This window comes from Alosa sapidissima, chromosome 8 (genome assembly GCF_018492685.1).
Source record: "Alosa sapidissima isolate fAloSap1 chromosome 8, fAloSap1.pri, whole genome shotgun sequence".
Lineage (NCBI taxonomy): Eukaryota > Metazoa > Chordata > Actinopteri > Clupeiformes > Clupeidae > Alosa > Alosa sapidissima.
Window position 1 is genome coordinate 7,691,993 of NC_055964.1, and position 25,362 is coordinate 7,717,354.

Here is a 25,362-nt window from a genome sequence, read left to right on the forward strand (position 1 = left end):
AATTACATGCGGGGCTGAACCCCTGGAAAATGCATGTGTGGTCTATATCTGAAATTATTAGCGTCTGTAGCTATTGGCGCCTGCAGGTGGCTCGGTGTTTATGGCATTACTTCTTTACTCTCTCTCTCTGAGGATTAACAACTTACATTAGGCTACTTTTGCGTTACTGCGTTGAAATGTTTCTATGGACATTATAGATATCGTCCCCTTTTATTTATTATTTAATTAATTACAGTTGTGAAACATTAGGTAGCATCTAGGCCAAACCAAATTGCGCTGTAGGCCTACAAGGCATTTATTACAGATAGCTAATCTCCCTTCAAAACTTAATGAACACGGCACTTCCTAGTGCTTTTAAAAATTGTGCAAGTTCGAATTGCTTTGTGGAAGTGTTGTTGCCCAGCTTGCACACACTCCTTCATAAAAGTTGAATGGTGACATGCACACAACTTGCATGCACATGCACAAAACTTGAATGGTGACATGCACAAAACATTGAACTGCTTTGAGTGAAGTGCGCTTGCGAGTTGCGTTCCTTCTGTCATTAATAGCCTAGATGCTCTTCTTCACACTGAAAACAGTGGCAGTCCTAGCTTGTAACACCCTGATATTTTTTTGGAATCAATTTGTGGTGTGATTGACATCAGACTAGTCATTAGCTAGTTAGTTGTGCACTGTTTTCCGCTCAGTAGTAAGGTAATAGCCTTCTCCGATGAGTTTTGTGTTTTTGCCAATATTCTTGTCGCCCTCCCAGAATTCTGAATATCTTTGCTCGCACACTGTAGGAACTGTAATGTGATTACTAACGAGTTGCACCAAACTCTGCTCAGCTACGAGTAGCCCAGAGAAAGAATCTCCCGTGTGTAAGTAAAATTGAATAGCCTGTGCAGTTTATGGGGTAAACTACATAGCCTATTTCTGGGGGGGGGGATTTCGTTATCTGGCCCCTGCACTTTGAAACTCGTTCCGGCGCCCCTGAATAGTTCATATGATATTCAGCTTTATTGTCAATGCACAAATTAAATACCAGTAGTCTAAAACAAAATGGCGTTTTACCCAGTGGTGCAAATAACTGACATGTCCAAAAGGGCCTTCATGTAATGCGTTGCTAGACTGTTCATACACATTTTAACGGGCCAAGTTGAAGAGCTACTGTCTGTTATTGTTTGTGCAAATAATATGCTGATTCATGTTCCCTTGCATTTGAGGTCCATGGTTAGTCTGAGTAGTAGCAGCAAATGGACCAAGCTCAATCTTTTAAGAAATCGAAAAGGAATCGTCGGCAGATCAGGCTGAGTTCACCCAGCCTATGGTAGGCGCCCGATAGAAATATTGTGTCATTTTGCGACGTGCGACGTGTTTGCCTATAGAGCTATTCTAAATGCAAAAAATGCATAGAGGGAGTTATGACAAAACCGTGACTGGGAACTATAAGCTATATAAGGTATAGGCCCTATGCTAGGCCTATTACACAACATAAATTGTCATTAGGCTATGCTGGCGACCCAAATAAAATCTCCTTTGGGAACCAATGGCTTACAGTATCAAGCGGACTTAAGCTGCCACCTCTTGGCGAAAAGTTAATAGTTCTGCATATCAGTACATTTCACGCAGCTGTGTGAATCAAGGAAAGCGACACGTCTAAATGGAACCCAACCCACTCTACAGTAGCTCAAGGTCTGTGGCTAAAGCAGCCATGATGAAAGCGATCATTGTTTGGATACTTCACACACATGTGTTTTTTAATCGCATAGACTACTACTACCAAGCTGGAATCAAAGCACATCGACTCCCCTCTCACACCCTAAACACACTTCGAACAAACAAAAAACGTCTCAGTCTCACGGTATAGCCATAGGCAAAACTGTATTGGACTGGTGTAACGTTGGTACTAAATCATCCATCGCAAAGAATGATTTTTGTAGCACGTGCAACAAATATGTGTAGGTACAGCCCTGCCCTGGATACATATATCAACGTGCTCTAAAACATTTTGGAGAAATGAAGATGTAGATCACGGGTGCATTAATAAATCTGCTTTGCGGAGAGTTGACACAAATGATTCACTTTGACGAATTTATGTAGTTTCAGTCCTAGTTACTTTACTTTGAGCCATGCTCTTCCTTACTTGAATCACCTTTGAAAATAGAGGATTGAAGTAGCCCATATGGGTGTTTGGGAATGAACGTTGACTCAGATGCTTTTTAAGACTTTGAGCTAAATGTCCCAGCCCGGTAGCCTAGAAATCTAGACGCACCCTAGCGGCGGCAAATAAATTTGCTCAGCCTGTACGTCTAGTATCAAACCATAGGGATTTCTATTGGCTAACACCGTGGATGTTATTCAATCACAGCGCTCTATTTTGTTAGAGAGTCTTAAGGTGGGCTTAACAGGATAACGACAGTCCTGCGACGGTGAACAACAAGGAAGGTGGCTATGGCGAAAGAAGAGCGGTTGTTTGAATCGGCGTTGGCGTCAACTTTGGAGGAGTTGGACTTGTGCTTTTCTTTGAAAGTTGAGCAACACAATGCACTTAAGTCATTCCTTTCGAAGAAGGATGTATTTGCCGTTTTGCCGACCGGATACGGATATGGTCGTAGCGCTGGCCTATTGCATGCCTAGGCAGTTTGAAAGACAATTCTCTGCCCGCCCCTTGGATTAAGCGAGATGAATGGTTCGATGCCAGACTATACATTTTAATGATATAGGATGGCCCGCCAGGCTACCAGCCCGGTGTTTAGGATGCATCATAGACAGGTTACCTTTCAGGTAGCCTATTTTCCATTAGAAAACCATCACGTAGCGAACGTGTTGTGGCTAACTCACTCCTGTTAGTAGCCTAGGTTATGGTCATAAGCAAATGAGATGACAGTCGAAAGATGCAATTAGTGCTGTTATCAATTTTCTTGGTAGCCTATGGTTTTCTACAAATACATCAATAATCAAATTGGCCTCCATCACTCAACCAATGCTAACGGTAACATTATTTTACCTAGGTCTAGGCTATTGATATAACTTAAAGGAACCGTATGAAGAAATGTATTTCAATTAATCATAAAATAGCACTGATATGTCACTAGACATTAAGAAATCATGTTCATTTCAAATACTTATATCACTGACAACAGTACAATCAAACTACAATCAAATCTGAGATTTGTCAACGACAATCAGGTAAAAGAGACAAATTTAGCCGTCTAGCTCCATTGACTCCCATTCATTCTGCACTCATGGCGATCGCCCCCAGTGGAACTCTGGTGGAACTGCATCCAAAATTCGGTACAATGGGACTTAATACGGAGTGGCAAGGCTCTCCGTAGACGGGATCTGCTTATACCGCAATTGTCAATGGAGAAATTGCATTACATTTTTACATCCGGCATTGGCTGTGGGCGGGACTGTGCAGCTCTATTTGAGTTCTACATGCTGGAAATCTTAGTTCTCAGATGTAGAACTCAAATGTGTCTTGAGGCCGCCATTTGTAAGATCAAAATAAGATGTTCTACTGTAAATGGAACACGATCGTATTTAAGACATTAAGATGTAGAACTACGACACACATTGACAGTGAAATGCTGCCGACGTTTGTAAGATAAATAAGATAAAGTAAGACGTTCTAAATGGAACGTGATAATAAGCTGTTCAGATCTTTTCCAGAGGTCTTGGAGATGTATGTGTGCTGACTGGGCTATGTCTCTATAGTTGATGACACCAAATTAATAAGTATTTCTGATTGGGGAAACTTTTAGCCTAGTTTATTTTTCTTTCAGTCCGCGGTTCCATTCAATCTTGCTGCAAATGATCAGACATGTGAAGCACCGGTGTTACATGGCAACTGGCACCCATGTTAACTGGCTGCCTTGGTGACGTTTCTTTGGCAGATGTGGCCGCTTGCAGATTTGTTACTTTCTGGTGGAAAATGGAGACAGGGATGGATTACTGCACGGGCCTACCGGGCCCAGGCTCAGGGGCCCAAGGGGTCAGGGGGCCCTGAAGCCCAAGCCTTTGCATGGAATCATTGCCTCAATATGAACCAATCAGGATGTAGGCTATGAATCTGATTGAATTTAGTATTGGCCATCCCCAAAATGCACCAGAATACAGGAAATCACATCAGAAAAATTTTAAAATTTCTCGGGGAGGACCCCCAAACCCCCCCTCCCACATATACGACAATAAGTGGGGGGCCCTTAATACATCTGGGCCCAGGGGCCCGAAAGTTCATAATCCGCCCATGACTGGAGACGAACAAATACAACTATGCATGACATATTTAAATGTCAAAATTGTCTGTAGTACGCTACATGCACTGGACCATGAATATGCCACCAAAAAAATAAATACCTAAACAGCCTAATAATAACTCCACGTGGGAATCGAACCTGCTTCCTAAATGAAACCTCTTAAATGATAACCATTCATCTACGTAGCCTACTTGCGCCACGAACCAGCTGATAAGTCATAGTGCAATTTACTTGACTTACTCAATTAGAAGAAGTCAGGTAATGATTGTAGCAAGTTAACACGGCTGATGGTGTTGTCTTGCTACAGCAGTTGCCCAAGCCAATAGGTCTTCAAAGTACCATGGTTAAGTTTTCAAACATTTCACTGACTGCTGGTCATGCTCTCTGTGGCCACCTAGTATCTGTAGCCTAAATTGAGGAAGCGTTGCTGGTCTAAAAATAAATAAATAATAATTAAAAAAAACGTGTGATGGGGAGGACTGGACCCATGTCGATTGCATGAAAAAGCAACGTATAGGCATTAACCTGTTGCGCCACAGGAGAAGCACCCAACGCGAGAATTAGGAAATAAAGTATCAAAAAAAAAAACATCAAACCCATGTTTACATGTCAGTAACATTAACGTTAATAGCCTATAAGCCTAAGAGTTTTGACTCTCCCTGTGCGCAAATTTTGTGTAAAATATGGACACGTTATAGACTTCTCCTGCCCATTGCAGTGTGCATTTCAATGCCTGTGTTTCATGAACTGAATTCTTAAAAGAATAGGCTGGACAAAAGGATACACAATTAGGCAACACATTTTTATTTGATTTATTTTCATGTGGCTCTACGGACGTGGACGTTCATGTGGCTCTACGGACACTTCAGGTAGGGGCGGCCACAGCCTAACCTCAGTGAAACGTTTGTAAAACTTAACCATGATACTTTGAAGGCCTACTAAATGGCTTGGGTAACGGTAGCATGATAACATGGTAGCCAGATAACATGAACAGCTATGTTAACTTGTTACAATTGACGTTAGCTGACTTCTTTTAATCATACAACTGAAGTCAATTTCTGTGAGTGCCGTCAGCTGGTTTGTGGCGCAACTGGATAGACGTCTGATTACCAAGCAAAGTCAATTAATTATTTGTGGTTCAATGCCCATGTGGAGTTAATTTATGCTATTTAGGTGTTTGTTTTTTGGGTTGCATATTCATGGTCCAGTGCATGTAGTACTACATACAATTTTGACTTTTAAACATGTCATGCATATTTGTGTGCGTCTCTAGTAGGCCTATATCAGAAAGTGACAAATCTGCAAGCGGCCACATCTGGCAAAGACTCGTCATCAATCATGAAGCGTCATCAACGCAGCCAGTTAACATGGGAGCCAGTTGCCATGTAACATAAGGCATAACTTAATTTTGCGCCTATGTGGACCAGTAGCCTAATTGTCAAGGAGGCCCATAGTTTGAGAAAAGCTGCAGATCATAGACAGAGAAAGCATAATGCTCTGAGAACAGTAGCCAAGGGCTTTTCTGCAGAAACAACAAGTGGCGCTTTCACTTTGACTCCCTGCATTTCTTTATTTTCGTGACAAAAACTGTCAGTCAGACATTGAATTTTGGTTTACTAAATTAGCATAATGCGTAATATTTATCATTTCAATTCCACCTCAAATCTGCTGACTGCAGACGTTATAATACAGACCCAAACAGCAGCACAGCCTTGAAAGACGCACACATTTAATTTGATCAGAGCGGCTCTGGTTCTTCACTGACGCTAACTTGATGTGATTGGCTGGATGACCGTTCAGTCAAATCAACAGACCTGTGTCTCTCTGTGTGTGCGTTACGGTAGATACGGTCACGGTGCATTACGGTAGATATGGTCGTTTTAATCTGACAAAAAATGTGGGGGATAGAATCGTGTTCCAGCAAAAGTGTGTAGCCTACGTTATAACACCCACATCCCCCACGCTTGCTACGCCCTTAGTGGTCATAGTTTTTGTAAGGGCCGCCTACATTCATTGTGTCAGAGGTTCCTGAAATACAAAAACAAGGCAATAATGATGTATAACTCTGTTTCTAGTTCCTTAATTATTATGACCGCCGCGCAGCGAAGCGGCGGTCATATAGGTTTAGTCAGATTTTTTTTCTTTTTCTTTTTCACATGCCCAAATTTCCGTCAAGGATTCCCGGGACACTGAAAGACCGGGGTACACGAAACTTGGTGGGCATGTAACCCCACATGGATAGCATGGAACCATCATTTTTCGTTTTGATCTGTAGCCCCCCCGCTGGACTGGACCCCCCGAAAGGAGGGTAGGGCAGACACAGTTTTCTGTGAATATCTCGAGAACCGTAGGGTTTAGGAGGACCATTTTTTTTTGTATGTTGATCTCAAGGGGCCATGTCAACCCATTCCATAACCACTCATTTCATGTATAGCGCCACCTAGTTAAACACAAAAAAGTAAAAATGAGGTGTTGTAATCGCAGGTATCTGTGATCTAACATAGTCAAAACTGCACGAAATTGGAAGTGTAGGATCATTATGACACCCTCTGTATGCACGCCAGGTTTTGTGGAATTCCGTTCATGGGGGGCCACACAATAAATTAATTTATGTTACTATACACCAACTGGCCTGTAGGTGGCCGGAGACAGTTTTCTGTGAATACCTCGAGAACCGTAGGGCCTAGGAGGTCCACCTTTTTTATGCATGTTGGTCTTAAGAGGGGAATGTCAACCCATCCCATTACCACTTATTTCATGTATAGCGCCACCTAGTTAAAAATTAAAAAGCAAAAAATTAGGTGTTTTCATCACAATATCTCTGGCTGACAAGGTCAAAACTGAACGGAATTAAAAGTGTAGGATCATTATGACACCCTCCGAATGCATGCCAAGTTTTGTGTACTTTCGTTCATGGGGGGCCTTACAATAAAATAATTTATGTGTACATTTAGTGACGTACACCAACAAGGATTCCCGGGACACTGAAAGACTGGGGTACACAAAACTTGGTGGGCATGTAACCCCACATGGATAGCATGGAACCGTCGTTTTTCGTTTTGATCTGTAGCCCCCCCCCCCCCCCCGCTGGACTGGACCCCCCGAAAGGAGGGTAGGGCAGACACAGTTCTCTGTGAATATCTTGAGAACTGTAGGGCCTAGGATGACCATTTTTTTCCGTATGTTTGCCTCCAGGGGTCATGTTAACCCATTTCATGTGCACACATGTGCACAAACAGATACACACGCACACACATACATTCACAGTAATCATACGTATGACACATACTCACACAGTAGACATATGTACGCATGCATGCACAGGCACATACGCAGGCACACACACAAGCACGCACACACACACACACACAAAACAAACATGTACTGTACATGCACACAATTCAACAATTTCTCAGAATTATGAATAGGCAAGATGGAGGTGGGGTTGTATAAAATTAATTTTACATGTGAAATCTATGAACTAATCATGTTTTGGTACTTGTTGTCTAGCAGATACCAGTGAGAATTGAGTGTGGATAATGCAATTTAGTGAGACAGTTAGAATCCTATAGGCCTTTCAGCGTGATTTATTTTTGTGGAAAAAATGTGCTGGACTGGGCGGCGGTCGTATTTTGTACCGCTCTGCGGTACATCTAGTTGTCAATGGGCCTATTTACTCAACAGTTCCCAATCCCTTCATCTAAATCTAAACATCCTTATATTAGAGCGTTCTTGGTAAATATGCATGATCGGAATTACATGCATGCCGCCACACTTCTCTTTTGCAAACCTCGCCCTTTTAAGTAAATAGATGTCTGGTTAAACTGGCATCTGCTAGCCTGCACCTTGAACTTGTGGGGCACACCAAGGGTTGAATGCTTGTTTTACTCATAGTTCCCATTTGGTTGACAAATAGACTACACATACTGTACAGTTAAGAACAAAATTATTCATACACCTGTCAAATATTGATGAAATGTTGATTTTCTCTTGACCAATATGTTTGTTCTGACTTAAAATGACACTGCCACATGCCAAAAGGTTGTAAGACAATGTGGTAGAAACATGGAATCAAAAAAATAATCGTTTTTATCTTTTTAAACATTTTTATGAAAAATGGCATGTCCAAAATTATTCATATAAATAATCAATGGTAAAATATTTATTTACCATCAAAGCTCTCGAAATGGTTCTTATAATACCCTCTCCATGTCTCCACAATGATTTTAGACCGCACCTTTTTAGCAGCAATCTGGGTTTTGAGGCAGGAACAATTGTTTGCCATCACTTTGGCCTTGTGCTAACTTTTTTGACTGATTGTGGTCAGGGCCCAGTTTCCCAATAACGACGGAGACACGCTCTTACGAGGGTTTTCTACGATTCATCTTACGATCGTTCGTTTGGTTTTTCCGACTGTTTCCTGAACATGCTTGCAGCATGAACACGCGTGCACTGCTCTTAAAGGAGAATTCCGGTGTGATATTGACCTAAAGTTTGTTGAAACATGATACCGAGTGTGAACGTATGTCTCATAGCCCATCTCGGCTTGTCCCTTGCACTCAGAAATCTGGCGCTAGTTAGCCGATGCTACCAACAGCTTTTTCAATGGTGGTGCTTCGGCATCGGGCTAGCCATGCAAATAAATCACTGTAAATTGCTGCTACTGGAAGAAACTGGAATCCATGGATTTCCACTGAATTATATTTGGAATCTGATCCCTTATCATACCTGTTCATTCTTACTCGTTGCTCGACTTATCGTGACTAAATTCAAGATGGCCGCAAACGCGAAACTTCGTGAAGATACTGTCTGTATAAATCGTCTTGTAAGTAAACTACCAGTGCTTTTTCAAAGTTCTCAATGTCTCGTTTTAAATGTCAGGGCCATCGGAAGTCTACCAATGAAGTGTGGAGATACATTGAGCCTCGTAAATGGTGTAAAACAGTGATTTATTTGCATGGCTAGCCCGATGCCGAAGCACCACCATTGAAAAAGCTGTTGGTAGCATCGGCTAACTAGCGCCAGATTTTGGAGTGCAGGGGACAAGCCGAGATGGGCTATGAGACATACGTTCACACTACTATCATGTTTCAACACACTTGAGGTCAATATCACACCGGAATTCTCCTTTAAGATGCTCTTAAGGGGAGCTGTCCACGTTAATAGTTTTGAAATATCCTCTAATTTGATGGTGATGTCAGGTGACTGCACATCAAAGCTATAGGCCTACCATTTAAACTTCGGATCTACACGTTCATTCACATCAGTACGAAAATAGAAACACTTTGACATCTGTATGTAAGCATCCCAAGTAGGTTATATACCACACACAGACATAAATAATTGTAATTATTTAAGATTAGATTGTTGCACCATGCAATAATTTATTGCAGTGTCACTTAGGAACACGTTTGAAGATAAGAAAGAAGTTGAGTAAGAAAGTGAGGAAATGATAGGCTTAGATTTTGATGCAGTAGGCCTACAGACTAAACCACATGTTCCTTTCTCTGCTTTTATCTCATACGCCTAATAAAATATAGCCTTCACTTAGCAAAGATAATGGCAAACTATTCTGGCAACGTCTCGTTTCATAACTTGATTGCATTTTTGTCTGCTTTTCATCACATTATTATGACCATTAAATGTAGGCTAGCTATTTTGCACGCTAAAATCTGATTCATCACAGGTAAACACCAACAAATAAAGAATGGGAAAGTAATGCACTCCCTGCATTACTTAGTAATGCAGTAATTAGTAATGCACTCCTGCGCTCCGGCACCACCAGACTTACCAACAGCTTCATACACCAGGCTGTTAGGATGCTCAACTCTCTCCCCCCTCTCCCCCCTCAGCTACATAACATCCTGGACTTTGGACCCACAATGGCTGCCTTGCACTACTCCACTTGCACTACTCCACTTGTACACTTTGCAACTTGTTGTTGTTGTCCTGTTGTCCTGAAAACACTTCTGAACACACTTCTGCTGCTCTTACATAACTTGCACCACTATGCCACTTGCATACTTAGGTCAAACAGAACTACCTCCGTCATTTATTGGCACTATTATATTGACTGTCTACGGTATGCAAAATTGCACAATTTCAACCCAAATTTTACTGCTCTTATTTCTTCATTGTATGTGCCTTCTTATTTACTTTTTATATTGTTTACTTGAATGTTATGTTTGTCTGTGGACTTAATTGGTAAAATGTCTTGTCTCCACCGTGGGATAGTGGGAAACGTAATTTCGATCTCTTTGTATGTCTTGACATGTGAAGAAATTGACAATAAAGCAGACTTTGACTTGTAAGTTGGATTATGTATTCTAAGTTGTTATTTCCTCTGTATGTCCTGTTGGTGACCTCAGTGAGAAGTACTGTTAAGACGCTCTTAACGAGACGAGCAGGTAACGAGAACTCTGGAGCACTCGTAGATCTACGAGTGTTTTCACGACGCTCTTAAGCTACGATGGTTTCGGGAAACAGTCGGCAAATCTTAAGACGTTCGTAAGAGGGACTTTACGACGCTTTTAGGCTTAAGATGCTTTTGGGGAACTGGGCCCTGGACTCTGGCTGGGCCACTCTAAAATGTTGACATTGTTCTCTCTATTGGCTTGTTTAGCTGTATGTTTAGGATCATTGTATAGTTTAATGGTCCAATGATGCCTATTGGGGCAGGTCTCGTGGCACACTTTGATTTCACACGTTTACTTTGAGAAGGTAACCAGGTCCCCCTGGTTGAAGAGGATTTCTCCTGATATCTTTTACCTTTACTGAGTGAGATATTGCGCAACACGGACATATAGGAACGAGGGTATAGAAGAGTATAGTTATTTTTAACCTTTGGTGAAATTACTGGTTTATCAAGAAGAGAGAATACTGCGTTTGGGAGATGAAATGCTGCAAACTCAGCAGATGCTCTTATTATGGAATTGAAAAATTCACCTCAGGTATGCCAGGCCTGCTAACCCCATAATACGCTATTTGAAGTCTTATTTTTAAAAATATCTTTTTAAAATGTCTATCATTGTACAACTAATATGCCTCTGAGCACAAAGATTATTTAAATTTTAACTGTCCAGCTGTTGACTTGGCAAATGCCACTTGATAGGCAATCAGATAGATATATACTTTATTGATCCCCAAGGGGAAATTCAAGAAAGGTGATGGATGAATGTCAAACATCGTCCTGGAGTCCATCAGGAAACAACAGCAAACGATTCTTGGATGTTCCACTGGTATGGTAATAAGTCTCTCTTTCTTGTTTGTGTTCAAAATGTCACATGTGTGAGCAACATCAATTTACAGACTCCAAGTCATACAAAATGTAAAAGCCTGTCACAAAGTTATGTTTGTTTCCCAGATATTATTTCATAATTTTCTGGAAAAAAAGATACTTTTTAAAATACATTATTGCAGGATATATTTTGTAGCAGTCACTGCCAATAGCTTATTTACACAAAAGTGGCATGATTGTTGCTGTCATTGCAGAAAATAATCACATGCTGATAGTATTTGCCTGACCATATGCTGACTATATTATAGTGCATTAATTCATTTGTGAGTGCATGTGGTCATGAATATTATTATATGGAATGATGAGCATTTTAGCTCAGAATGTTAAAAAAAATCACTCTACCTGTGTATTCATACATTCTATGAGGTTGATAACACTACATCAAAGCCTCATAGGAACATATAAAAGTCTGAAAAAAAAGTCATGTTTTCATGCAAGTGGTGTTATTTTTCAACACATACTGTGTAACGAATAACAAAAGCAAAGCAAACTGTGTTGTTTTTAACACACATCTGTGTCCAGATAGGGACAAAACAGTTAGTTTCATGAGTGCTGCTTTTCAGCCTTTTACTGTTATGTTCATATGAGGCTTTGATGACAAAATATAGTTGGGGCTGTCGATGCCAATGTTCCACGGATAATGGTTGGTTGAAGTGATGCTGCTGGGGGTCTATTCGATTAGGGCTTTTTGACATTTTGGGTGCAGGGTACTCTCTGGCACCTTGGACCAAGATTGAGTCCCTGAGACAGACCCCACGTCCTTTTCATTCAGAGCCTTCATTCTCTGTGATAGGCCATTATCTCAGCAAGACAGACACACACAGAGAGAGAAAGAAAGAGAGAGAGAGAGAGAGAGAAAGAAAGAGAGACAAGAGGAAAAAAACAGGGAGGAGACTAACATATACAATGCAAACATCCTTTTCAACTTATAACGGCACATAGGAAACAAAATACACATGTACAAATCCTATCTTGGCTCCTGTTTGACCTTGCCCTTATAGCCTAATACACTCTTACAGTTTTTTCTGATTGCTTAAGCACATTTAGCTATTGGCTATTTTTGTAAAACTACACACAAATAGGAAAACCTTTCACCAAATCAGCAAAACATTGTAGTTCTCTTGCAAAAGCTAACACACCTTGCTTAACTCTTCACACCTTCGTAAAAATTGTGTTTTCGTATCAAACAGTAAACCCAAGCCATCACAATAATAAGCACACAATGTGCCGACTACACACTGATGGTATGAATAGAAAACACATCTGGCTTTTGCTTTCTCTGTGCACAAAGTAGGCTATGTCAGTTTGAGGTCATACTTTTGTCATAGTTCTGTAAACATACAGGGATCTAAACTTCAAGTATTGGTGCTTATTTACACACATCAAAACAAACACAAAGTGTGGTTTTCCAAGTCAAAATGCAAAATAGCAATTTCACTGATAAAAAAAAGTCAGTCAGCTTTTTGTTTTCTTTTCATTACAAAGAAATTCTAAAGAATTGCTTTTTTTCTATTCAACAAAAGCGTCAATTAATAAAAAGAAAACGACTGCTGTTCATTTATATTCTATGTTGTCTTCATAATCATTATCATTATACTGTAGGTTTCAGTATAACCATGCTTGTTTTCAAAGGAAAGTCCAAGGACCAAAATACTTAAGGCTTTTTCAGGGCTGTCTGGGAGGGAGACAAACACAGTGTGGGCGTTAGTGGATCCACTCCACCCACACACAGGCACACAACACACACACGCACAGTGTGGGCGTTAGTGGATCCACTCCACCCACACACAGGCACACAACACACACACGCACAGTGTGGGCGTTAGTGGATCCACTCCACCCACACACAGGCACACAACACACACACACATGCATCAGTCAACATCGTGTCGTCTATCTCAACATTGTGTCTACATCACATGCAATGTCCACTAGTCCAAGGCACCGGGGAAAATATATTCTGGAATGCCGTATAATGCCTGGTCAATATCTACGCATGTAGACTGATTTTTTTTGCCTGTAAAAGGGCTATTTCTTACTCTTCTTATCCCTCCTCTTCCCCCTCCTTGTCCTTGTCATCCTCTCCCTCTCGGTTCTTCACCTCCTTGTCATCCTCTCCCTCTCGGTTCTTCACCTCCGTGTGCTCTTCCTCCTCCTATTCTTCCTACTTCTTCACCTGCACGTCCTCTTCCTAGGCCTCCTCTAATTCTCACTCTTCTTACTTTTCCTGTTCCCTCCATTGTACTCCACACGGACAGCTTACCTGTGGCTTATTTACACTGCTTAGGCTGTATAGTATAGTAGTAGTAGTAGTATATATACTCTTTTGATCCTGTGAGGGAAATTTGGTCTCTGCATTTATCCCAATCCGTGAAACACACTCAGCACACAATAAACACACAGTGAGGTGAAGGGCACAACTACAACAACAGCACTACAGCAGCAGCGGTGGGGGTTCAAGGGCACTTTAGCCGTGCCTACTGGTCGGGGTTCGGTCCGGCAACCCTCCGGTTACAAGTCCGAAGCGCTAACCAGTAGGCCACGGCTGCACGGCTGATTGCAAAGTGAACTAATTGTCTAAAACCGTTTTCATGATGTGACAGTGTGCCAGACAGTTGGCAAAATAGTGTAAATAATAGGCATACACGTGTATAGTTTTGCTAGGAGTGTGTTGATCATTTGGAAATTAAAGCAGTGAGTTGTGTTTACAGTTCTGCAAAAAGAGTGCTGTGCAGTGGATTGTACCTACAGTTTTGCAAAGTGTGTGTTACAAAATTGCAAACTGAGTGCAAAGCAGTGTTTGTGCTTTTAGTTTTGCAAACTCAGTGAGTGGTTTTGCTAGACAACTTAATAGTTTTAGAAAATTGTGCTATGAGAATCACGGTTAGCGTTTAAGCATTCAGAAAAAAACTGTAAAACAAATGTGTTGCCCCTAACACTGTTTGCAAAACACCACCCACAACTCTTTACCTAACACACAAATATCTAAGAGGAAGTTACTTGATTTCCTTCTTCAAGCACAACCTATCAAAATGCCACAATTATTCACCACTTATTTACACACTCCTCATTACCGGTACTTTACTGAACACCAGCCAATCATTGACTTGAGTAGGCTAATGAATACATGCCCTACTGTCCCACTACCAACACACACACATGCACGCACTCAGGGATGGATTACTGCACGGGCCTACCGGGCCCAGGGGCCCAAGGAGTCAGGGGGCCCTCAAGCCCAAGTCATTGCATGGAATGATTGCTTCAATATCAACACATCAGGATGTAGGCTATGAATCTGATTGACTTAAAGTATTGTCTATCCCCAAAATGCACCAGAATACAGGAAATCACATCAAATAAATTAAAAATGTCCCCCCGCAACAATTAGTGGGGGGCCCTTAATACATCTGGGCCCAGGGGCCCGAAAGTTCATAATCCATCCATGCACGCACTCACGCCCGCAAGTACACACACACACACACACACAAATGTCTTACTCTTGAATGGAAATATGCATAGAAGCCCATGAAAGACAGAAGCGCTTTGGATTTAGGGTTTTGAAAGACAGAAGCGCAACCATTGGATTTAGGGTTTTGATAAAAAGACACAAAACTTTGAAAATGTGTGTAAGCAGTTGTAAAAAAAACTGAATTTGGAAGACAAACTGCTTCGACTGACAGCCTGATTGGTGCTGGAATTAATTGCCAAAATGTGGTGGCTACTTTATCGCCGTCTCACTGAAATGCATTAGTTGGTCTCACTTTTACAGCAATTCATCCCTGACATCTTCACGTGAGGTCAACATTTTTGTTGCTTTATCGCCTTGCTTTTATATGCTTTATTATACCTAATTTTGGACAGAGAACAAAGACTGTTTTAATGTAGACCCACAGAGCAGATACTCTTTAACTTCACAGGGAAAATACACTATGTAATCTTGTACAACTTTTAAGGCTTGTTTGAGGAAGCTTTAAAAGTTGTGCGTAAATTGGCCTGCCTGCATCAACAGTCACTCAAAAGAGCCTGTGGCACAACAACTGAAACCAAAGGGTTGGTGATGCCACCATTCCATGCAGCATTTTTGTTTTTTCCCCATCCCAACTCTTTTCTTCTCCTTGCTGAAGAGATCAAAGTGGTCCAGTTCATCAGGAGAGAGCCCCACTGTGTTCATTTCATCAGCCACAGGCACTTGTCTGGCCTGGAGAGATTGAGAGACTCACTTGGCAATTAGAGACAGGTAGAGACATTCAGTGCAGCCCTTCCTCACAAACACATCCAAAAATCAAAGGCATAGTGAAGACGATAGTCAAAGAGGGCAGGGGAGAGCAGCCTCAGTGTTGAACAGCTATGAGCATGCCATATTTGGACATTGCACGCTGTGGAGAAAAATAAATGAATAGAATAATAACATCTTTAACATTGAATTAAATGAAGCAAAACGCCGCCTTTTAGAGTAGTATAGTTAATGTGGTGTCCTAGGCCACTGGACCATGAAATAAGATGTGATCATTCCTGCATTTAACAGTGTGTAGTCAGGCATTAATGCATTTGTTAGCTCTGCAAGAGAAACAAAATGTGCAGGCTTTCTTTGCCATAATAACCAATCTCCATTAAATGAGTCAGTCTGTTCAAAACTCTTAAGGCATAAAAACTCAATTTACTCTCCTCAGCATTATCAGTGGACACAGTTGTGTTTGCCCAAGCTCTCTTCTGTCTGGTTTAAAGTAGGCAGACAGACTGACAGACCGTAACATTTTACCCTTTTGTCAAGGAGGTATCCATTACATGTGGAGAATGTGATCTCAATTTTAAGGAACTGAGTATTAATTATTTAATTGTCAACTATTAAATTAATCAACAACTATTTTGAGTAAAATACCTCAAAGTTCTCTGATTGCAGTCTCTAAAACTTGAATATTTTCAGATTTACTTACTCTTTTATAAGAGTAAAGTAGAATTTTTCTATGTGTGGACAAAACAAAGCATTTGGGACATAATCTTGGGCTTTGGGCAACACTGATCAACATTTCCACCAATTTCTGACATTTTATCGATCAAACAACTAATTGAGAAAATTAATTGGGCCACTAATCGACAGATTAACTGACTATGAAAATACTAGTCAGTTGCAGCACTATGAGTATGATCTGACGAGCTAGAAACAGTATACTTCTTAGTCAAGTGCCGTCACTACCTTCAAAGATTGTCATACTCAATGAGAAATGGTCACTGGGTACAGATCTGTTTTGGTCTTCACAAACCCAATATATAGAGATTTCTTCAGTACAAATTACAGTCACTTATGGCAGGGTAAACTGGCCATCCCTGTTATAGTAAATGCGTGTTATAGTGAATGAGTCAACCAGAATGTGTACACACCATGTTGTGCAGTCTAACAATATGCTGCATGCAATCATTTATTTGACCAGTCACATGGAAATTAAAGGAAAGGGTTCACTACTTACTCTCATTTCATTCTCTTACCCATTATTATACAGGACAAAACTTCATTAGTAACTTTCCCACAACCCTTTTATTTTCATTACCATGAAGATTTTCAATGATGCATACATTTATAATCAATCATTTATAATTTCCCCATGGGGATCAATAAAGTAAGTAAGTAAGTAAGTAAGTGTGTGTGTGTGTGTGTGTGTGTGTATGTATGTATGTATCTATCTATCTATCTATTTATCTATCTATCTATCTATCTATCTATCAACAAATAAGGTAAGGTAACTTTGTTTATACCCAATGGTAGATTTGCAGTAGAGTGAGTCGGCTGCTTCCACACACAGAGACAACAACACTTAGGACAACAATAGAGACAGTGAACATGACCGTGACAACAGTGCTTCAGACTAAGAAGCATGGATACAGATGTACAAAAAGATACCGGACAGATTAAAAACCATCATGGCAGATAGGTCAGAATAAATAGATTAAAAAGGCTATACAGTCAATAAGTTAGTGTTAAGTCCGCAGAGCGGTACAAAATATGACCGCCGCCCAGTCCAGCACATTTTTTCCACAAAAATAAAATCACGCTGAAAGGCCTATATGATTCTAACTGTCTCACTAAATTGCATTATCCAGACAAAAACAACAAGTTTTGCTAGACAACAAGTATCAGAACATGATTAGTTCATAGATTTCACATGTAAAATTCATTTTATACAACCCCACCCCCATCTTGCCTGTTCATAATTCTGAGAAATTCTTGAATTGTGTGCATGTGTGCGTGCACACGTTTATGTTTATGTGTGTGTGTGTGTGTGTGTGTGTGTGTGTTTGTCTGCGTATGTGTGTTTGTGCATGTGCATACATGCGTACATATGTCTACTGTGTGAGTATGTGTCATACGTATGATTACTGTGAATGCATGTGTGTGCGTGTGTATCTGTTTATGCACATGGAATGGGTTAACATGACCCCTGGAGGCAAACATACAGAAAAAATTGGTCATCCTAGGCCCTACGGTTCTCAAGATATTCACAGAAAACTGTCTGCCCTACCCTCCTTTCGGGGGGTCCAGTCCAGCGGGGGGGCTACAGATCAAAACGAAAAACGATGGTTCCATGCTATCCATGTGGGGTTACATGCCCACCAAGTTTCGTGTACCCCGGTCTTTCAGTGTCCCAGGAATCCTTGTTGGTGTACGGTCACTAAATGTACACATAAATCATTTTATTGTAAGGCCCTCCATGAACGAAAGTTCACAAAACTTGGCATGCATTCGGAAAGTGTCATAATGATCCTACACTTTCAATTTCGTGCAGTTTTGACCATGTCAGCCAGAGATATTGTGATGAAAACACCTAATTATTTGCTTTTTAATTTTTAACTAGGTGGCGGTATACATGAAATAAGTGGTAATGGGATGGGTTGACATGCCCCCTTAAGACAAACATACAAAAAAAAGGTGGACCTCCTAGGCCCTACGGCTCTCGAGATATTCACAGAAAACTGTCTCCGGCCACATACAGGCCAGTTGGTGTATAGTAACATAAATAAATTTATTGTGTGGCCCCCCATGAACGGAATTCCACGAAACTTGGTGTGCATTCAGAGGGTGTCATAATGATCCTACACTTCCAATTTCGTGCAGTTTTGACTATGTTAGGTCACAGATACCTGCGATTACAACACCTCATTTTTACTTTTTTGTGTTTAACTAGGTGGCGCTATACATGAAATGAGTGGTTATGGAATGGGTTGACATGGCCCCTTGAGATCAACATACAAAAAAAATGGTCCTCCTAAACCCTACGGTTCTCGAGATATTCACAGAAAACTGGCTACAGATCAAAACGAAAAACGATGGTTCCATGCTATCCATGTGGGGTTACATGCCCACCAAGTTTCGTGTACCCCGGTCTTTCAGTGTCCCGGGAATCCTTGACAGAAATTTGGACATGCGAAAAAAAAAAAAAAAAAAAAAAAAAATTCTGACTAAACCTATATGACCGCCGCTTCGCTGCGCGGCGGTCATAATTACTAGGATTTGCTAAACATTCTAATGGCTGAGGGGACAAAACTGTCTCTATATCGTTTGGTTTTACAGGCAGGCAGGCAATTTATATCTGCGACCTGATTGGAGGCTGAAATTCACCATATAGTGGATGGGAGCCATCTTCTAGACTAGACCCAGCTAACAAGCTAAAATAGATTCAATAAAACAGCAGTAGAATAGGGTTAACAGTATACTATCAATGTGAAAGGAGGACAGTTTCCTCAAGCAATATAAACGCTGGTTCCCCTTCTTAACCACAGCTTCAGTTTGCCTTAAAGTTGAACTTATTGTCAATGAAGGCTCCAAGGTATTTGTGATTGTCTACACACTCCACTGTCTTACCCTTTATAACAGTGAGCTCCTGAGCCCCGGAGAGTTTCCTGAAATCAATATGCATGTCCTTTGTTTTAGAAATGTTCATTTGTAGAAAGGACCTATCACACCATTCTACAAAGCCCTGGACAACTGGACCATGGCCTGTTTAACTTTCTTGTAGCAGGTTTACAATGACAGAATCATCTGCATACTTTAAAATAAATCTGTCTTCCCTGCTGCTGCGACACATGTTTGAGGATGAATAACAGAGGGGACAACATGCGACCCTGAGGGACCTAGTGGCAGTGAACAGATCTGGTCAGACAGTGCTCCATTCACTCACACTCTTGGTGTCCTGTTAGGTAAAAAATCTAGAACCTAGCCAACAAGACTCTTACTTAAATAATATTGCTCTAAAAGCATTTCTATTAAGATATGGGGTTGAATTGTATTAAAAGCAGATGAGAAGTCTATAAATAAAAGCCAAGCATGTGTTCCTTTCACTTCCAGTGTTTAAGGAGCATGTTCGTCAATGTTACTGCGGGATCCTCAACACCTCTATGTGGCCCATAGGCAAACTGCAAAGGGTCAATATCAGACTGTCTTCTTTAGGATTTCAGACTTCACTAGCTTTTCAAACGTTTTCATCACAATAGATGTCAGTGCAATTAGGCCTAAAATCATTCAGTATTTTGGGGCAGTTTGTCTTGGGAACTGGAACAACTACAGCATCATTCCAACGGCATAGATTAATATAAATTGGTAATGAAAGTCATTATGTACAAAAATACTAACGCACTGCATGGTATGCACTACTATCCCTTGTTGAGGTATTCACATCTCCTTCCTCGTTTATGTATGTCTCTTTGGAGTTGTTTATGTATGTCTCTTTGGAGTCGTTTATGTATGTCCTTAGCCATGTGTGATAAAATTGTTACTGATGAAATTCATAATTGAATGGTGTACAAGGTAAAGAGATCAATATTGCCCATCACTCAAATTGTTGCAAGCTTTGGGCTGAACAGAAAAGGACTCTGAAGATCAGGCTTCCAATAACTAACAACACCATTCTGCAGCAGACTACATAGTTTGTCAGACAAATGTGATCCCCCTTCATATTTCTGTTATTCAGGCTTTTTATTGATTTTCTAATGGACAACAGTCCATTATCTGGGCATTACCTGCTATTCATTGAGCTCCACTGGCTACCCTTAGCCGCCCGTTTCAAATGAAGTCGCTAATGCTTGCTTACAAACTCATTGCTGGGTCTACTCCCACTTACTTAAATCCTCTCATCAAGGCTTCTCCTGCTCCTCCAAGGAATGTTGTCTAGCACTGCCACCCCTACACACACAGAGCAATCCAGACTATTGTCATTTATAGTCCCCTGATGGTGGAACAGCCTGCTGAGTAGCACCAGAGCAGGGGCGTCAGTGTATGGGCGGCATTGGTTCAGGAGGTAGAGGAGGTTTGAATGGTTGCCGGTTCGAGCCCAACACCTCCTGACCCTGTCGAAATGTCCTTGAGCAAGACACTTAACCCCAAGTGCTCCCGATGTGTAGGTTGGCACTTCGCATGTCACCATCCACCATTGGTGTGTGAATGGGTGTGAATGTGAGGCATGATATTGTAAAGCACTTTGTTTGCTCGGAGGAATGGAAAACGTGCTATGTAAATGCAATCTATTTACACACATGCATACTGTACATACGCATAATGTTCATATCAAATCTATTTGGTTTTTGCCATTTCTAAAATGTAAGACTGATGGAATTAATTCCAATTGTGTGCCATTCCTCCTCTTGTCTGTAAATATCATTTGAAAAGGTCGTGTCCCATGGGTAAATGATCACCTATTTGATTTGTTCTGTCATTAACATTTATACCACAACCTAAATGCCCAGTACACACATGTATCAACCTAATGAATAGGCAGTAAGAGCAGTCTCCACAGTGCTTGATGGTATCTAATCCCTATAGGTTGTGCTCCTCAACAATTGATTTTGCTATGCTTGCAGTCCCCAGGAACATGTTGTTAAACGAGACGATAATCGATTCTGGAACAGACATCATTACCGTTCAGTGCACCGGCTCTGCAAAGCCGGTGGTCGAGTCCGGATGTGTAGGCCTACTGCTCCACTCCAAGGTGCAAATGGACTAACCACAGTAGATTTCCCACCACAAAGATACACATGCTTTGAGTCACTTTCCATGGCTGCAATATCTGCCCAGTTTCCTTTCAATACAGAAAACATCTTAATCTCTCTTTCACAGTCGGGTGACACCATTTTAGCCACACTTGTTTACTCACACAGATGAAGTAATGTTTTTTATTTCAACTGAAATAAAAAATAATAATCTGGATTTTCAGATATAAAGGAATGAAGTAAGTCATAACTCATTAATTAATTCATGCATGAATTAATGATAATGCATGTACCCTTACCATAACGTGTTACCAAATAATCTTTTGGCCAAATATCTCAGACAGCAAAATAAAAAAAACTAGATGTACCGCAGAGCGGTACAAAATATGACCGCCGCCCAGTCCAGCACATTTTTTCCACAAAAATAAATCACGCTGAAAGGCCTATATGATTCTAACTGTCTCACTTGCATTATCCACACTCAATTCTCACTGGTATCTGCTAGACAACAAGTACCAAAACATGATTAGTTCATAGATTTCACATGTAAAATTCATTTTATACAATCCCACCCCCATCTTGCCTGTTCATAATTCTGAGAAATTCTCGAATTGTGTGCATGTGTGCGTGTACACGTTTATGTTTATGTGTGTGGGTGTGTGAGGCAAACATACGGAAAAAATTGGTCATCCTAGGCCCTACGGTTCTCAAGATATTCACAGAAAACTGTGTCTGCCCTACCCTCCTTTCGGGGGGTCCAGTACAGCGGGGAGGCTACAGATCAAAACGAAAAACTATGGTTCCATGCTATCCATGTGGGGTCACATGCCCACCAAGTTTCGTGTACCCCGGTCTTTCAGTGTCCCGGGAATCCTTGTTGGTGTACGGTCACTAAATGTACACATAAATTATTTTATTGTAAGGCCCCCCATGAACGAAAGTTCACAAAACTTGGCATGCATTCGGAGGGTGTCATAATGATCCTACACTTTCAATTTCGTGCAGTTTTGACTATGTTAGGTCACAGATACCTGCGATTACAACACCTCATTTTTACTTTTTTGTGTTTAACTAGGTGGCGCTATACATGAAATGAGTGGTTATGGAATGGGTTAACATGGCCCCTTGAGATCAACATACAAAAAAATGGTCCTCCTAAACCTTACGGTTCTCGAGATATTCACAGAAAACTGTGTCTGCCCTACCCTCCTTTCGGGGGGTGCAGTCCAGCGGGGGGGCTACAGATCAAAACGAAAAACGATGGTTCCATGCTATCCATATGGGGTTACATGCCCACCAAGTTTCGTCTACCCCGGTCTTTCAGTGTCCCGGGAATCCTTGACGGAAATTTGGACATGCGAAAAAATAAAAAATAAAAAAATAAAAAAATCTGACTAAACCTATATGACCGCCGCTTCGCTGCGAGGCGGTCATAATAATACAACCTTGAAGTGAAGTTGGTTGTCAATGGACTTCTGATCAGTGGACTAAGACACCCACGACAGAAGCTTTATTCTGTGTTCAGTACAATATTTTCACCATCCACTTGACTGTGTGGGGGCCACATAAACATGGGTCTTTGTCCAGGCCAGTTTGGCACAGTTCCTGTTAGAACTTATGTTTTATACTCATTCTCTGACTTAAAAAAGGTCAACACACTTTCCCTGTATTTAAAATGCATTTTCTTGTCTTGTCCGCACCTAGTAATAGACTAGGTGCATGAAAGGCTCTTCCTGTATGCTCATTTATTTACGGTGGAGCGCTAACTGTGTTATAACGGCATCTTCTATTATTTTCATCTTCTGCTATATTCTGCTCCTTACATCTTCACTCCAACACTGATTATCTTGTTTGCCCAATAATAACAATTTTAACACAAGCACAAATCCTTCTTTGTCGTAACATGCTGATTCCCTACTGCAACACCCAACCAGGTCCTAACTATATTAACAATAGCAACAGGTTAAACACACCTGGCTCCACCGGATACAAACAGCCGTTCTTCATTATGTACATTCTGTTGTCTGAATAAATTTGCTTCCCTTCAAGGTTGGATTGTCGTCATTGTTGACATAATGAAACTCACGATAAATTGGCGAAAAGATTATTTTTAAAGGTGCTCTAAGCGATGTCATACGTTTTTTAGGCTAAAACATTTTTTGTCACTTTCAGCAAACATCACCTCACCATCCGCTAGCTGCCTGTGTCCTGAATACACTGTAAAAAAAAAAAAAAACCCAGGCTCCAAAAACGGCCACAAAACAACTTGGGCAAACCTTGCCCATAAAAACATAACAAACTGTTCCAGCAAATTGAGAGTTTCAATTGCACGGGGGGGGGGGGGGGGGGGGGGTTGCGAGCCAGCTTTCTGTTTTGTTTGAACGTCAACAGAAGTGTCGTTAACCAGCATCGCTTAGAGCACCTTTAATACCTCTTTCACCAGAGGTACCATCAAAACTAGAGGGCGTTGTAATTTGGAAAAGAACTTGTGCACACAACTTGTAAACACACACCCTATGATACTGATCTGCCATTTGTCCCTATCAGGGTACCAGGAAGCTATGGCTATGTTTATGCATTGCTAATTTGCACTAAAACCTAATATCTTGTTAGTGGATGACTGGGATCTCCTAAGTACACCGAATGTGTTTTCTGGCACGCACATACTGTACCACTCTTGTATGCGTGAATGAAGCAAACAGCCCGAGTCATGTTGCAGTGGAGTCTCACAGTTGTTGTCAGCATGTTTTGCTCTATGAGAGGAATGTGGACCTCCAGCTGGCTTCTCCCTAGCCTTTATAATGTTTGTAACTACTTTGTATCTGAGGGTGGAAGGAAGCAGCAATTTATTATCACACAATATATTGTTGATATTTTCAGCAGTGCTCCAAGTTCTCAGCTGATGGGGGCAAGGATGGAATGGTGATGATGAAACACTGAAATGACAGGATTCAGTAACCATGTAATTTCTTGCTGGTCACACAGATGTATGCTGTTATTGCTGTGCCTACAAACATGCCAAGCTATTATGGTGCTATTTATATGGTGCAAGCTATGATTTGCTCACCCAAAGGGTGATGGTGTTGTAACCACTATTTTCAGGTTATATTTTAGTTTAGAATGTGAGGGTAGTGAAATCTGAGACAGCTAATTCAGCCCTATGGAACAGTCATAGCAAATACATTTGAATTGATTGATAGGCCTATATAGTGTACCAAATGCAATGGAAAATGCAATAAAACATTTCTCATCTGTAGATTGTTGTACTGGCAGGGTGCTTCTGGAAAAAAATGAAAGTGGCTCTGACCTATGAAAGCCTCATCTTACATGTTCCATTTCATGAATCATTGCACTGCAGGTACAGCTGTAGGTGGTTTTATTCTTTGCTAGATATGACTATTTGTCCATGCATTGTGACTGATGACGGATGAAGGCATCTAGTTCTAAATTGAATCACAATTGAAACACACAGTGTGCCTCTCGACAGAGCCAACCCAACTACCCAGGAACCACTTGGACATGCAAGGGATACCTTAAGGGTCATTCCACGTCAATTCAACCAGGGCCCACGTACTTAGGTCTCAAAAAATTCTGAAAAAAATTACCAGGTGTACCTATGTTACCCAGGAGACACACTGTAAAATTACTCTTATGTAAGATCAATACTTTCCAAGATACAGACAGTTTTACAGGGGGAGGGGGGTGTCGATTTTGTTCGGCCTCTTTTTTTTGTCAAAGTTCACAAGCCCACAGCGCAAAAACTAAACCATGTAGGAGGCTCAAATTTTGCATGCTGGTACATAAATAGGAATAGTATGTAGCAAAATCGTCACGTTTGGTCTGGAT

At 41.0% G+C, this 25,362-nt stretch overlaps 1 long non-coding RNA gene across 1 annotated transcript; it reads right to left on the reverse strand.

Moving 5' to 3' along the window:
• LOC121716031 lies at nucleotides 1–25,173 on the reverse strand. Its single transcript, XR_006033736.1, has 3 exons — nucleotides 25,164–25,173; nucleotides 19,242–19,247; nucleotides 1–109 (listed from the first exon to the last, which is right to left on the reverse strand). It is a non-coding gene; the product is annotated as an uncharacterized LOC121716031 (long non-coding RNA).
• Between the last annotated feature and the right edge of the window lie 189 nt (nucleotides 25,174–25,362).